The 13,392-nt window shown below is 38.6% G+C and overlaps 1 protein-coding gene across 12 annotated transcripts in view; it reads right to left on the reverse strand.

Moving 5' to 3' along the window:
* Window positions 1-13,392, reverse strand: part of MBD5 (methyl-CpG binding domain protein 5) — a 407,333-nt gene that overhangs the window by 174,978 nt on the left and 218,963 nt on the right. The gene's annotated exons all lie outside the window — the stretch shown is intronic.

Raw genomic sequence — 13,392 nt, forward strand, 5'->3', positions numbered from 1 at the left:
TTAACTCAAAGTCAATACTGGGAAAAATGCAGAATATCATGAGGTTAATGAAAGTGATATTTGAATACTACTCAAATCATACATAAAGCCAGTTATACCAGTTAAAATGAAATAGAGAAAATGGATGATGATTCAATGGGTGCTACAAAGGAGAATAATTTGAATATCAAAGGATTGGAGAGGGCATTGGGAAAATTGAAAAAATGCTCTGAATATTTTTGTAAGAAAGGAATCTTTTAAAAAGCATGCTAGGAAGTTAAACATTAAGGACAGAATGTCATATTGTGTTATCAACTGTGTTAGACATCAGAAAAAAGAAAAAAAAGTTATTCACTCTGTTGATTTTTGTTATTCCCACAGTTAAAATTATAAAAATTATAATCTGTCTTTAAATAGCCTTTGGTTTAATACTTTTCATAATAAAGTCTTACTAAACTTTCCCTCTTCACTCCTATGTCCCTGCTATTTACCATAAATCTTTAGTTCCTATTTCATTTAAATTTCTCATCCTGGTACCAATTATTCTTAGATAACAACAATAATACAGGACAAGTCATGAAAAGAATTTTGATTTTTAAAAATGAATAAAACCAGATTTAAATGAATTTCTTTTTAACAGAGATGTGAACCTTAATTAAGTGTGCTCATAAACAAAGCATTCCACAGTTCTGGTAAAGTGCAAAGAAAACAATGTCCATCATCTTCAATCTTTGCTTATACCATTTAAAAATGAGCCATCTTAAGAGTGCAGGGAGGAGGAGCTTAAGATGGCAGAAGAGTAGGGCATGGAGATCACCTTCCTCCCCACAAATACATCAGAAATACATCTACATGTGGAACAACTCCTACAGAACACCTACTGAACGCTGGCAGAAGACCTCAGACCTTCCAAGAGGCAAGAAACTCCCCCACGTACCTGGGTAGAGCAAAAGAAAAAAGAATAAACAGAGACAAAAGAATAGGGACGGGACCTCCACCAGTGGGAGGGAGCTGTGAAGGAGGAAAGGTTCCCACACACTAGGAAGCCCCTTTGCGGGCGGAGACTGCGGGTGGCGGAGGGGGAAAGCTTTGGAGCCGCGGAGGAGAGCACAGCAACACGGGTGCGGAGGGCAAAGCGGAGAGATTCCCGCACAGAGAATCGGTGCCGACCAGCACTCACCAGTCCAAGAGGCTTGTCTGCTCACCCGCCGGGGCGGGTGTGGGCTGGGAGCTGAGGCTCAGGCTTCGAAGGTCACATCCCAGGGAGAGGACTGGGGTTGGCTGTGTGAACACAGCCTGAAGGGGGCTAGTGGACTGCAGCTAGCTGGGAGGGAGTCTAGGAAAAAGTCTGGAGCTGCTGAAGAGGCAAGACACTTTTTATTGCCTCTTTGTTTCCCGGTACGTGAGGAGAGGGGATTAAGAGCGCTGCTTAAAGGAGCTCCAGAGACGGGCGTGAGCCGCGGGTTATCAGCGTGGACCCTAGAAACAGGTATGAGAAGCTAAGGCTGCTGCTGCCCCCACCAAGTCTGTGTGCAAGCAAAGGTCACTATCCACACCTCCCCTCCTGGAAGCCTGTGCAGCCCGCCACTGCCAGACTCCCGAGATCCAGGGACAACTTCCCTGGGAGAACGCATGGTGCGCCTCACGCTGGTGCAACGTCATGCTGGCCTCTGCTGCCGCAGGCTCGCCCCACATCCATACCCCTCTCCCTCCCCGCGGCCTGAGTGAGCCAGAGCCCCCGAATCAGCAGCTCCTTTAACCCCGTCCTGTCTGAGTGGGGAACAGACACCCTCAGGTGACTTACACACAGAGATAGGATCAAATCCAAAGCTGAACCCCGGGAGCTGTGTGAACAAAGAAGAGAAAGGGAAATCTCTCCCAGCAGCATCAGGAGCAGTGGATTAAGTCTCCACAATCAACTTGATGTACCCTGCATCTGTGGAATACCTGAATAGACAACGAATCATCCCAAATTGAGGAGGTGGACTTTGGGAGCAACGATATACATATATTTTTACCTTTTTCTCTTTTTGTGAGTGTGTATGCATATGCTTCTGTGTGTGATTTTGTCTGTATAGCTTTGCTTTTACCATTTGTCCTACAGTCTGTCCGTTTTTGGTTTTTTTGGTTTTTGTTAGTATAGTTTTTAGCGCTTGTTATCATTGGTGGATTTGTATTTCGGTTTGGTTGATCTCTTCTTTCTTTCTATGTTTTTACTTTTTATTACTTTAAAATGTTTTTTAACAATTATTTTTTACTTTAATAACTATGTTATCTTCTTTTCTTTTCTTTTATCTTCTTTCTTTCTTTCTTTTTTTCTCCCTTGTATTCTGAGCTGTGGGGATGACAGGCTCTTGGTGCTCCAGCCAGGTGTAAGGGCTGTGCCTCTGAGGTGGGAGAGCCAAGTTCAGGACACTGGTCCGTAAGAGACCTCCCAACTCCATGTAATATCAAACGGCAAAAACCTCCCAGAGATCTCCATCTCAACGCCAAGACCCAGCTCCACTCAACGACCAGCAAGCTACAGTGCTGGGCACCTTATGCCAAACAAATAGAAAGACAGGAACACAGACACACCCATTAGCAGAGAGGCTGCCTAAAATCATAATAAGGTCACAGACACCCCAAAACACACGACCAGACGTGGACCTGCCCACCAGAAAGACAAGATCCAGCCCCATCCACCAGAACACAGGCACTAGTCCCCTCCATAAGGAAGCCTACACAACCCACTGAACCAACCTTAGCCACAGGGGGCAGACACCAAAAACAACAGGAACCATGAACCTGCAGCCTGTGAAAAGGAGACCCCTCCAAAACAGTAAGTTAAGCAAAATGAGAAGACAGAGAAACACACAGCAGATGAAGGAGCAAGGTTAAAACCCACCAGACCTACAAAATGAAGAGGAAATAGGCAGTCTACCTGAAAAAGAATTCAGAATAATGATAGTAAAGATGATCCGAAATCTTGGAAATAGAATGGAGAAAATGCAAGAAATGTTTAACAAGGACCTAGAAGAACTAAAGAGCAAGCAAACAGTGATGAACAACACAATAAATGAAATTAAAAATACTCTAGGGCTTCCCTGGTGGTGCAGTGGTTGAGCATCCACCTGCCGATGCAGGGGACACAGGTTAGTGCCTCGGTCCAGGAAGATCCCACATGCCGCAGAGCGGCTAGGCCCGTGAGCCATGGCCGCTGAGCCTGTGCGTCCAGAGCGTACCGCAAGAAAAAAAAAAAGAAAAAAATACTCTAGAAGGGATCAATAAAAGAATAACTGAGGCAGAACGGAAAAGTGACCTGGGAGATAAAATAGTGGAAATAACTACCACAGAGTAGAATAAAGAAAAAAGAATGAAAAGAATTGAGGACAGTCTCAGAGACCTCTGGGACATTAAACACACCAGCATTCGAATTATAGGGGTCCCAGAAGAAGAGATAAAGAAAGGGACTGAGAAAATATTTGAAGAGATTATAGTTGAAAACTTCCCTAATATGGGAAAGGAAATAGTTAATCAAGTCCAGGAAGCACAGAGAGTCCCACACAGGATAAATCCAAGGAGAAACAAGCCATGACACATATTAATCAAACTATCAAAAATTAAATACAAAGAAAACATATTAAAAGCAGCAAAGGAAAAACAACAAATAACATACAAGGGAATCCTCATGAAGTTAACAGCTGATCTTTCAGCAGAAACTCTGCAAGCCAGAAGGGAATGGCATGATATACTTAAAGTGATGAAAGGGAAGAATCTACAACCAAGATTACTATACTTAAAGTGATGAAAGGGAAGAACCCACAACCAAGATTACTCTAGCTGGCAAGGGTCTCATTTAGATTCAATGGAGAAATCAAAAGCTGTACAGACAAGCAAAAGCTAAGAGAATTCAGCACCACCAAACAAGCTTTACAACAAATGCTAAAGGAACTTCTCTAGGCAGGAAACACAAGGGAACAAAAAACCTACAATAAAAAAACCCAAAACCATTAAGAAAATGGTAATAGGAACATACATACCGATAATTACCTTAAATGTAAATGGATTAAATGCTCCAAACAAAAGACATAGGGGGGCTGAATAGATACAAAAACAAGATCCATATATATGCTGTCTACAAGAGACCCACTTCAGACCTAGGGAAACATACAGACTGAAAGTGAAGGGATGGAAAAAGATATTCCATGCAAATGGAAATCAAAAGAAAGCTGAAGTAGCAATTCTCATATCAGACAAAATAGACTTTAAAACAAAGACTATTACAAGAGACAAAGGACACTACATAATGATCAAGGAATCAATCCAAGAAGAAGATATAACAATTGTAAATATTTATGCACCCAACACAGGAGCACCTCAATACATAAAGCAAATGCTAACAGCCATAAAAGGGGAAATCGACAGTAACACAATCATAGTAGGGGACTTTACCACCCCACTTTCACCAATGGACAGATATCCAAAATGAAAATAAATAAGGAAACACAAGCTTTAAATTACACATTAAACAAGATGGGCTTAATTGATATTTATAGGACATTCCATTCAAAAACAACAGAATACATTTTCTTCTCAAGTGCTCATGGAATATTCTCCAGGATACAGCATATCTTGGGTCACAAATCAAGCCTTGGTAAATTTAAGAATATTGAAATCGTATTAAGTATCTTTTCTGACCAGAACGCGATGAGACTAGATATCAACTACAGGAAAAACATCTGTGAAAAAAATACAAACACATGGAGGCTAAACAATACACTACTGGGTTTCCCTGGTGGTGCAGTGGTTGAGAATCTGCCTGCCGAAGCATGGGATACGGGTTCGTGCCCTGGTCTGGGAAGATCCCACATGCCATGGAGCGGCTGGGCCTGTGAGCCATAGCCGCTGACCCTGCGCATCTGGAGCCTGTGCTCTGCAATGGGAGAGGCCACAACAGTGAGAGGCTTGTGTACCGCAAATAAAAAAAAACAAAAAAACAATACACTACTTAATAACCAAGAGATCACTGAAGAAATCAAAGAGGAAACCAAAAACTACCCAGAAATAAATGACAATGAAAACACAACGACCCAAAACCTATGGGATACAGCAAAAGCAGTTCTAAAAGGGAAGTTTATAACAATACAATCCTACCTTAAGAAACAAGAAACATCTCAAATAAACAACCTAACCTTACACCTAAAGCAATTAGAGAAAGAAGAACAAACAAAACCCAAAATTAGCAGAAGGAAAGAAATTATAAATATCAGATCAGAAATAAATGAAAAAGAAATGAAGAAAACAATAGCAAAGATCAATAAAACTAAAAGTTGGTTCTTTGAGAAGATAAACAAAATTGATAAACCTTACGGTAGACTCATCAGCAAAAAAGGGAGAGGACTCAAATCAATAAAATTAGAAACGAAAAATGAGAAGTTACAACTGACACCTCAGAAATACAAAGCATCGAAAGAGACTAATATAAGCAACTATATGCCAATAAAATGGAAAACCTGGAAGAAATGGACAAATTCTTAGAAATGCATAACATTCTGAGACTGAACCAGGAAGAAACAGAAAATATGAACAGACCAATCACAAGCACTGAAATTGAAACTGAGATTAAAAATCTTCCACTAAACAAAAGCCCAGGACCAGATGGCTTCACAGGTGAATTCTATCAAACATTTAGTGAAGAGCTAACACCTCTCCTTCTAAAACTCTTCCAAAATATAGCAGCGGAGGAACACTCCCAAACTCATTCTACGAGGCCACCATCACCCTGATACTAAAACCAGACAAAGGTGTCCCAAAGAAAGAAAACTACTGGCCAATAACAATGATGAACACAGATGCAAAAATCCTCAACAAAATAGTAGCAAACAGAATCCAACAGCACATTAAAAGGATCATACACCATGATCAAGTGAGATTTATCCCAGGAATGCAAGGATTCTTCAATATAAGCAAATCAGTCAATGTGATACACCATATTAACAAATTGAAGGAGAAAAAACATATGATCATCTCAATAGATGCAGAGAAAGCTTTCAACAAAATTCAACACCATTTATGATAAAAACCCTCCAGAAAGTAGGCATAGAGGGAACTTACCCCAACATAATAAAGGCCATATATGATAAACACACGGTCAACATCGTCCTCAACGGTGAAAAACTGAAACCATTTCCAGTAAGAGCAGGAAAAAGACAAGGTTGCCCACTCTCACCACTATTATTCAACATAGTTTTGGAAGGCTTAGCCACAGCAATCAGAGAAGAAAAAGAAATAAAAGGAATCCAAATCAGAAAAGAAGAAGTAAAGCTGTCACTGTTTATAGATGACATGATACTATACATAGAGAATCCTAAAGATGCTATCAGAAAACAACTAGAGCTAAACAATGAATATGTTAAAGTAGCAGGATACAAAATTAATGCACAAAAATCCCTTGCATTCCTATATACTAATGATGAAAAATCTGAAAGTGTAATTAAGAAAACACACCCATTTACCGTTGCAACAAAAAGAATAAAATACCTAGGAATAAACTTAACTAAGGAGACAAAAGACCTGTATGCAGTAAATTATAAGATACTGATGAAAGAAATTAAAAATGATACAAATAGATGGAGAGATATACCATGTTCTTGGATTGGAAGAATCAACACTGTGAAAATGACTATACTACCCAAAGCAATCTACAGATTCAACGCAATCCCTATCAAATTACCAATGGTAGTTTTCACAGAACTAGAACAAAAAATTTCACAATTTGTATGGAAACACATAAGACTCCAAATAGCCAAAGCAATCTTGAGAAAGAAAAACGGAGCTTGAGGAATCAGGCTCCTGGACTTCAGACTATACAACAAAGCTACAGTAATCAAGACAGTATGGTACTGGCACAAAAACAGGAGTATAGATCAATGGAACAGGATAGAAAGCCCAGAGATAAACCCACGCACATATGGTCACCTTACCTTTGATAAAGGAGGCAAGAATATACAGTGGAGAAAAGACAGCCTCTTCAATAAGTGGTGCTGGGAAAACTGGACAGCTACATGTAAAAGAATGAAATTAGAACAATCCCTAACACCATACAACAAAACAAACTCAAAATGGGTTAAAGACCTAAATGTAAGGCCAGACACTATAAAACGGTTAGGAAAATATAGGCAGAACACTCTATGACATAAATCCCAGCAAGATCCTTTTTGACCCACCTCCTAGAGAATTGGAAATAAAAACAAAAATAAACAAATGGGACCTAATGGAACTTAAAAGCTTCTGCACAGCAAAGGAAACCATAAACAAGACGAAAAGACAACCCTTAGAATGGGAGAAAATATTTGCAAATGAAGCAACTGACAAAGGATTAATCTCCAAAATTTACAAACAGCTCATGCAGCTCAATATCAAAAAAACAAACAACCCCAATGCAAAAATGGACAAAAGACCTAAATAGACATTTCTCCAAAGAAGACATACAGATGGCCTAAAGGCACATGAAAAGGCTCAACACCACTAATTATTAGAGAAATGCAAATCAAAACTACAATGAGATATCATCTCACACCAGTCAGAATGGCCAGCATCAAAAAATCTACAATCAATGCTGGAGAGGGTGTGGAGAAAAGGGAACCCTCTTGCACTGTTGGTGGGAATGTAAATTGATACAGCCACTATGGAGAACAGTATGGAGGTTCCTGAAAAAGCTAAAAACAGAACTGCCATACGACCCAGCAATCCCACTACTGGGCATATACCCTGAGAAAACCATAATTCAAAAAGAGTTATGTACCACAATGTTCACTGCAGCTCTTTTTACAATAGCCAGGACATGGAAGCAGCCTAAGTGTCCATTGACAGAGGAATGGATAAAGAAGATGTGGCATATATATACAATGGAATATTACCCAGCCGTAGAAAGAAACAAAATTGAACTATTTGTAGTGAGGTGGATGGAACTAGAGTCGTCATACAGAGTGAAGTAAGTCAGAAAGAGAAAAACAAATACCGTACGCTAACATATATATATGGATTCTAAAATTAAAAAAAAAAATGGTCATGAAGAACCTAGGGGCAAGATGCGAACAAAGATGCAGACCTACTAGCGAATGCACTTGAGGACACAGGAAGGGGTAAGGGTAAGCTGGGACAAACTGAGAGAGTGGCATCGACATATATACACTACCAAATGTAAAACTGATAGCTAGTGGGAAGCAGCCGCATAGCACAGGGAGATCAGTTCGGTGCTTTGTGACCACCTAGATGGGTGGGATATGGAGGGTAGGAGGGAGGGAGACACAAGAGGGAAGTGATATGGGGATATATGTATATGTATAACTGATTCACTTTCTTATGAAGCAGAAACTAACACACTATTGTAAAGCAATTACACTCCAATAAAGATGTAAAAAAAATAAAAGATAAAATAAGAGTGTAGGGTGTTAGGTGGGCAAGTGATTAAAGCTCAACTAAATAGAAAAGAAGTGTGCAAAGTCTGGAAGATTAAAATCAATGAGAAGTTATACAGTAAGTCAGCTCATCAGCTCAGGGATCAAAATGCAGAAGAAATACGATTGTAATTCTGATCATAACTTTGCTGTATCATTTCTCAGCAACTAAAGTATTTTAAAGATAAAATATGTATCTTTAGAAGTCAAATGACATGGATATAGAATAATCTATCAGGTGGAAAAAAGGCAAGATGCATTTGGAAAGTGATAAAAATCAATGAAAGTTTTCCAAGATTCTAAGAAAATATGTTCATTTATTAGGAAGGAAAGAAATTTCTATGGTAAGTAGTCCAACCATTAAATCAAATGTCAGATTTCATGTTTGTAAAAACAAATAGTTTAATAATGATAACTATATTTTTTTTCTGAAATATTACTGCTAAATACTCTATGGAAACCTAAAAATACTGGTAGTAAAAACAAGTGTTTGCTGATGTTAAAACTTGTTAAAACTTTAACTAAATTATATAGTATTCTGAAGAGGATGTAGGAAAAAAATAAGGAAAGTAGTCATATACAGAAATGTAGTGAATTAGAGTGCATGCCCCAATCAACAGTGGCAGTGCAATAATATGTGTAACTGTGGCCAGATAGTCTGATTATTCAAGACAAACCAGAGATTTGGATTTCAATGCAAAATCTCCCCATTTTGAAAGATTATGTGATACAGATGATACAAGCCTGCTCGCTGAATCTGGCCTGTAGGACAGTCGTTTGCAAACCAAGTACAAAGGAATGCTATTTTGGTTATTTATGGCTGATTTACATTTTTAGTGCAGAAAGAAAATGTTTCAAACACTTCAGTCCAATTTTCTCATGTCAATCTTATTAATACCATTCTTTTTTTAAAGTAAATTTACAAATGAAAATATAAAATTGTAATATTGTTTTATCCATTTCTAAATGTTTTGACGCTGGGTAGGAGGCAGAAGAGAAAATATATGTGCATCTGAACTTGGCAATATTTAGTGAAGAACCGTTATCATGTCAAAGATACACAACTGCAATCGAGACTACTTTTTCTGCTTTCCTTTAGGTTTCTCTTAGTTATTCAGAAAGACAGAGTGGTGAAAACTGAGCTGTCTATTTGTTTCAAGAGCAGATGGGAAAAGTAGCTACTCTCAAATGTGATTAAAATGTGAGGCCTCCATCTAGTATTTATTTTTCTGTTTAAGCTTCAGATTTTAGGCTTAAGCAACTTTAATCAAGAGAAGAAGGACCAGACAGCTGCTGCAGCCTTAGTCCACTGCTTATGTCTCTGCCCGGAGAATGCTATAACAACAAACAATCACAGCAAACAATCAACTCTATCTTTTGTCAAAGCTATAAGAAAAACTCATTCATATATTGTTGGGGGGAGTCCAGTGAAGGTGTAAAAGCTTCATCGTGGAGAGCAACTAGCCATTTTATTTTATTTATTAAAATAAAAATGTACTTACTATTTTGTATCCTGATTATGGTGGTTGTGACACAAATCTACATATGTGTTAAAATTTATAGTACGGGACATCAAAAAGAAAAAAGTCAGTTTCACTGTATGATAATAAGAAAACAAAGCAAGTGAGCGTAGCACGTGGGCACAGGGTTGTAGACATTTTCAGGTTGATGATCATAGTACCTTAAAGGTGGGCAATGCTGACAATTCTCATCCATTATCTCATCTAATTTCATAATCAACCAATTAAGACAGAGCCTGGTCTCCAATTTTTGCAGAGGAGTACACCAAGGCTCCGTGAGAGGGGAAATGACTTGCCCAAACCCACGTGGCCAGGGAATAAAGAAGCCTGGACCAAATCCAGGCTGTCTGCACAATTCCAACAGGCTCCATCCCCGATGCCTCTACTCTCTGTTGTTTTGCGGTGGTTGAAACAATAAACTTATTTTTAAAAGAATGCACTTATTCTTTCACCCCGTAAATCCTACTTTGGATTGAATCTTTCTGTCTATCTTGTGTTTGTGTGTATAAACAGATACCAGAAGGATACATAAGAAACCAGTAATAGCTTTGACCAGAAGGGGGTGATGGTGGGAGCAGATGGGAACAGGATTGAAAGTAAGATTCTCAGTGAATACTTTTTCATACTGCTTTGTTTTTGGAACCATACGTGGAAAGTTAAGAAGACAGTTAAGGAAGGGGTTAAAAGGAGCTGAGTGGAACTACAAGTTTACGTGCTAACCTTTTACTGGGCTTCCAGGAACTAAAATTTTAGTTTAATGCTTATCCTGCTCTCGTAACGACAAAGCATTCCACTTAGAGTAGTTTCTGCTACATTTGAGTCTGGAGAAAGAAGGGAAAAACTGTATTGGAGACTTAGGTGGGGAACACATTTCTTGTGACTTAAAATAGAGCCACTGGGACATCCCTGGTGGTGCAGTGGTTAAGAATCTGCCTGCCAATGCAGGGGACATGGGTTCGAGCCCTGGTCCGGGAAGATCCCGTGTGCTGCAGAGCAACTAAGCCCGTGCACCACAGCTACTAGCCTGTACTCTAGAGCCCATGAGTCACAACTACTGAGCCCGTGTGCCACAACTACTGAAGCCCGCGCGCCTAGAGCCCGTGTTCTGCAACAAGAGAAGCCACCGCAATGAGAAGCCCACACACTGCAACGAAGAGTAGCCCCTGCTCACCTCAACTAGAGGAAGCCCACACACAACAACGAAGACCCAATGCAGCCAAAAAAAAAAAAAAAAAAGAGAGACATCAACTACGGATAAACATCTTAGAGTTCGGCATAGTCCACTAAAGGTATGCAGTAATTTTATTTGAATAGGGAAGGAAATGCCTGCTCAGCTGACTCCAGAACTAAAATTAGGATTCCTTTATTGCTTTTCCAAATTGCTAAGAACTAAATATTGTATGCTGTGTTTGAAAGAGCAAAGGATTCTAAAACTTTGGTCTCAGCAGTTAAACTGCCAAATATAAACACTAGATAATGTATATCACTGCCATTCCCTAACAATCATTCTTCATAGACTACTCTCTGCGAGTTTATCCTTATTACAAAAGTACAGGATGGACTGCAAATGAAACAAACTTTACAGGCTCAGGGTAACCTGCTTTCCATATGAGCTCCGTAAAGCCACTGTAATGAAGGCAACCAATCACAGCTTATATTTCTACAGTGATTTACAGTTTACAGATTGCATTCTCATAATTTATTTAACCTTTACAAACACACTGGTATGTGGGTATTATTATCTCTGTTTAAGAAATTAAGAAACTGAGGTTCAGAGAGGTGATGTTGTTGGATAAAATCCCACCTCCAGGGACTGGCAGAGTCCAGATGTGTACCCAGATCTTCTGATTCTGAGCTCAAATGATTTTCTATTATCGCACAGTTATATATGATTATCAATGCCTGTCATAAATACACACCTGATTAGTTTAGATATAACTAGTGATAGTTATACCTGATGAGACGATTAAGTCTTAAAGTTGGTCTGTAAGGAAAAACTATCCAGTAGTCAAAATTGCCTTTGAAGATAATTTAAATCACCCATAAGGTATAAACATAATATGCGGGGTTAACAATCTTGGTAATACTTAATTTCAAAGTACAAATCAATATATCACATTTACTAGGGTATATACCTAAATATAATTTTATACATGTGTTATTTACATATAGTTCACAAAAGAGAATGGCTCTAGGTGAATTTATACAATTTAATGTGCATATCATGAACTTCACTGTAAAAATAATAGCTAACATTCATTGAGGGCTTACTACAAGTCATATATTATACTAATGTTTTATATATTACCATATTTAATCCTTTACATGTCTATGAGGTAGATACAAACTCATAAATACAGATGCAGAAACAAATGTCTTCGAAAGGTTGAGTCACACAGGGAGTGAATACCAATTGCCATGATTTGAACCTATTCACTTTGAGTCTAGAAATTATGCCCGTAGAATATGAATTGGTGTTCATTTTCTTGTTCTGGTGCACCAAATCTATGGCATTAAATAAGGTGGCAGAATGAATCTTATATATATATCAAAGATGAAGGGTTTGACAAAGATTCATATCCTAACTTCCAAATTCTTACATAAAAACTATATTGATAGGACTTCTTCTGGTCAAGATGGCAGTGGGAGTACACATTTTAGAGACTTCTCTGTTTCAGATACTTAGTAATAACAGATAAGAGAAAACAGTAAAAAATACAATTGTATAAAAGTAAAAATTGACATGTAACAGAACACAAAGTAGTAAGCAAGGATGACAGCATAGACTTGTTTGGTTCCAGGTTTGGTAGCAGTCAGAGGCACCAGGGGTTGGATACTGCATGGGGGTGGGGATAAAAATAACTACCCAGCAAAAGACTTGAGTCAGTCTCAGTGCATGATACCTATACTGAGGAATGACTTCCCAAACTATGAAAAGAGGCTGAAAAAAGTTCTTAGAACTAAAGGTTATAAAAACGCAGGAGTCCAGAGGACACTAGGTCTACCTCCTAAAACACAGGCCAAGTCACATACTGACTCAGTGATAAAGCAGAAAAAGACAGAGATAGAGAAAAAAGTTTCCCTTCAATATGAACCTGCAAAATAATTTCCAAAGTACATGAGGCAAATTAAAGCCAAGAAAAAAAGTCAACAACCGCAACAATTAGGAGAGTATGTATGTCTTCTTTGGAGAAATGTCTATTTAGGTCTTCTGCCCATTTTTTGATTGGGTTGCTTGTTTTTTTCATATTGAGCTGCATGAGCTGTTTGTAAAGTTTGGAGATTAATCCCTTGTCGGTCGCATCGTTTGCAAATATTTTCTCCCATTCTGTGGATTGTCTTTTTGCTTTGTTTATGGTTTCCTTTGCTGTGCAAAAGCTTTTGAGTTTAATTAGGTCCCATTTGTTTATTTTTGTTTTTATTTTCATTACTCTAGAAGGTGGATCAAAAAA

The sequence above is a fragment of the Globicephala melas genome, chromosome 7 (assembly GCF_963455315.2).
Source record: "Globicephala melas chromosome 7, mGloMel1.2, whole genome shotgun sequence".
NCBI classification, from domain to species: domain Eukaryota; kingdom Metazoa; phylum Chordata; class Mammalia; order Artiodactyla; family Delphinidae; genus Globicephala; species Globicephala melas.